Raw genomic sequence first — 3,777 nt, 5'->3', positions numbered from 1 at the left:
AAAGACATATCTAGGACCCTTGTCCTTCTGGATCCACGCTTCCTTCAGGGTCTTCATCATTATAAATGTTCTCTGCCATTTGCCACACTTGCATGATATTGTCTTCTGATACAGAACAAATCACCCAAGGTTCATTAGGATTCCAGGAGAAATCAGATATCTTGGCAGTGTGACCACCATGAATAAACAACAACTCTGGTGGCCCGTCTTCTGCATCTTCCGGGGATTGTTCTTCTCCAATTTTACTTAAATCCCAGACATTCAGTCTGCGATCAGTACCACTGGAAGCCAAAATAGTCTCATTGTGAGGTGACCACTGAACCTGGAATATTTCATCCTTATGTGACTCAAAGGAATGCAACTTAAGTTTCAGATTTCTCAGATCCCACAAGGCAACAGTCTTGTCAGCTGATCCTGTGGCAAGAATGAACTCACTATAAGGATTGAAAGAAAGGCAGTTCACTTCAGCAGTGTGAGCGTCGACTGAGTGGCTTGGTTTGGAAGTATTGTTTGAACGAGTATCCCAAATCATAAGTTTCTGATCATCAGCAACTGACCCAAACAGAGACTCATGGAGCAGATGCCAGGAAACATCTTCTACTACTGCCATATGCCCTGTAAAGATGGTCTTTGCATCCACCACTTTTCCCTCCTTTGGAACGGCACTGATGTCCCACAGGCAGATGGTGTGGTCATCTGAAGCACTAAGTAAGTGCCCACTGAGATTTGGGTTCCAAGAAAGCCCATAGCCTTCCTTTTGATGTCCACGGAGACGCAAGTCTGGGTTGCACTCTCCAGAAGGATCTGCAAAGTGACAGACACATCAAGACTACCCAGTCCACTGGTTCTCTGGGCCTACTGAGCATAACGGAATTTTAATCAAGATGTCTAAAAGCTCTTAACATTTATCAATGATATAGGAACCATTATCACCAAACAGATAATGCTTAAACAGCACCAGTATTTTGTTCTATGTAAAAAGGCATTATTTTTTCATGTAGGCAAAATGAAGAAAAACATACACACATCAATACAAGTCACAAGATGTTAAAATTACACAGAGTAACATGCAATTAAACTCAGAGTGAGTGGAACCATGTGTTCCCATAGTGACTCATTTGTATTTGAATAGAAAGGGGCACGTACCTGGTTTAGAAGGATGTTTTGTATAGTCAAAGACAAGAACATCACTGGAAGGAGTCTTTGTTGCGATGATACAAGGGTTCTGGGGCATATAACGGGCCCTGTTTACTTCTCCTTCATGGTTGATCTTGATTTCTATTTCAATTTTTCCACTAACTGAACCAAAACCTCCAAATTCTGTAAATAAATTAATTGCAAATGAGGACAAAACAAGAGCTACTCTAGGGTACCCAGAGTATAAAAACACAGGCAAGGATTTTTTTTCCTTAGGAACAAACTGGCATAATACTAGATATTATCTATACATTTGCTAGCACTATAAAGTGCTTTCCTACCCCTGTGATTCCAGGTAGTTAAATACCTAATAAGAAATACAGTCAGCCCTCCATATCAGTGGGTTCTTCATCCATGAATTCAACTAATCATTAAGTGAAAATATTCAGAAAAACAATGCATGTATTGAACACATACAGATTTCCCCCTCATCATTATTCCCTGAACAATACAGCCTATTTATATAACATTTACATTGTATTCGGTATTATAGATAATCTAGAGACATTTTAAAGTATATGAGAAGATCTGCATAGGTTATGTGCAAACATTATGCCATGCTGTATCAGAAACTTCAGCATCTGTGAATTTTGGTATCTGAAGGTGGTCTTGGAAACAATTCCCCACGGATTCTGAGAGATGGCTGTATTATATTACTGTCTGAAGTTAAGGAAAACTAGAATTCTACTGATGTAGGGTCCAGCCCTACAGGGCTTAGCGGGTATTCTCCCCGTGTGCGGAGACGAGAGATTGTAAGAAATAAAGACACAAGACAAAAGAGATAAAGAGAAAACAGTTGGGCCTGGAGAACCACTACCACCAAGACCTGGAGATCGGTAGTGGCCCCGAATGGCTAAATGCGCTGATAATTTATTGCATACAAGACAAGGGGGCAGGGTAAGGAGGGTGAGTCGTCCAAGTGATTGATAAGGTCAAGCAAGTCACATTATCACGAGACAGGGGATCCTTCACTTTTAGGTAGCTGAATCTGAGGGAAGGCAGCATACCTCACCGTTTCCTTCTATGCACTTATCAGAAAGATCAGACTTTAAGACTTTCACTATTTCTTCTACTGCTATTTTCTAAGAACCTCAAAGAGGAATCAGGAGTAAGGGAGGAACATGAAAGTGGACAAGGAGCGTGACCACCGAAGCATAGCACCACAGGGAGGGGTTTAGGCCTCTGGATGACTGCAGGCAGGCCTGGATAATATCCAGCCTCCCACAAGAAGCTGGTGGAGCAGAGTGTTCCCTGACTCCTCCAAGGAAAGGGAGGCTCCCTTTCACGGTCTGCTAAGTAATGGGTGCCTTCCTAGGCACTGGCGTTACCACTTGACCAAGGAGCCCTCAAGCGGCCCTTATGTGGGCCTGACAGAGGGCTCACCTCTTGCCTTCTAGCTCACTTCTCAAAATGTCCCTTCAGCACCTGACCCTATACCCACCAGTTATTCCTTGGTTATATTAGTAATACAACAAGGAGTAATATTAAAAGTTGATGATTAATAATGATTATACCAATGACTGATAATGTCCAAGATCATCTCTATATCTACTTTGTATTATAACTATTCTTTATTTTAACTATTTTCTTTATTATACTGAAACAGTTTGTGCCTTCAGTCACTTGTCTCGGCACCTGGGTTATCCTTTGCCCACATACTTCAAAAACAGATCTTAATGAAGTTTTCAAATTTCAAAGTACAAATAAGTATGCCGAATAAACAAAACCAATGCTACTACTATAATGAATATTAAGTATACAATGTGCTAAACACTGAAGTGCTCTTCTTGCATCGCTTGTCTGAAGCTCTAGTTTGGGATGAATGTTCTGAAATACCATCATGCAGTTTATCTTCTCCTTACAGTGTTTCTTTTATTTCAGTGAGGAAAAACAGAGCCACAGCAGCCAGTTCCATTTTGCTACACCCACTTACACACGCCAACCAAAGTCCCTGGTTGAAATAAACCAGGTAGGCAACAACTAGATGAAAACATTTTTTATTCACACATGACTACTATATGCACTTAGAGAGTTCTCTCAAGTACCATTATAATATGTATAACAATATAATGTGTGATTATGTAAATCTTGGCAAAGCAATATATAAACAAAGGTAGTTAATGATCAAAGAGTAATAGAAGGCAGCATGATATGGTTGCAAAAGTTCCAAAGTAAGAGTCAGACCCAGGTCCCTAAGTGGCTCTGTCACTTACTTAGTTTGGTGATCCAGGGAAGGCCTTCAGTTTCTGAGCCTCAAATACCTTATCCACAAAGCAAAGAAGTTGTGAGAGAGGGCCGGGCGCGGTGGCTCAAGCCTGTAATCCCAGCACTTTGGGAGGCCGAGACGGGCGGATCACGAGGTCAGGAGATCGAGACCATCCTGGCGAACACGGTGAAACCCCGTCTCTACTAAAAAAATACAAAAAAACTAGCCGGGCGAGGTGGCGGGCGCCTGTAGTCCCAGCTACTCGGGAGGCTGAGGCAGGAGAATGGCGGGAACCCGGGAGGCGGAGCTTGCAGTGAGCTGAGATCCGGCCACTGCACTCCAGCCTGGGCGACAGAGCGAGACTCCGTCTCAAA

At 42.3% G+C, this 3,777-nt stretch overlaps 1 pseudogene across 1 annotated transcript; it reads right to left on the bottom strand.

Moving 5' to 3' along the window:
• Positions 1 to 6: 6 nt before the first annotated feature.
• On the bottom strand, positions 7 to 1,300 carry LOC112617792 (annotated as a pseudogene). Its single transcript, XR_003117969.1, has 2 exons — positions 1,147 to 1,300; positions 7 to 804 (listed from the first exon to the last, which is right to left on the bottom strand). The product of XR_003117969.1 is annotated as a histone-binding protein RBBP4-like (transcript).
• Between the last annotated feature and the right edge of the window lie 2,477 nt (positions 1,301 to 3,777).

The sequence above is a fragment of the Theropithecus gelada genome, unplaced genomic scaffold, assembly GCF_003255815.1.
Source record: "Theropithecus gelada isolate Dixy unplaced genomic scaffold, Tgel_1.0 HiC_scaffold_4340, whole genome shotgun sequence".
NCBI lineage: Eukaryota > Metazoa > Chordata > Mammalia > Primates > Cercopithecidae > Theropithecus > Theropithecus gelada.
The sequence above is the reverse complement of the archived record's forward strand: the minus strand, read 5'-3'. Positions and strand labels throughout refer to the sequence as shown.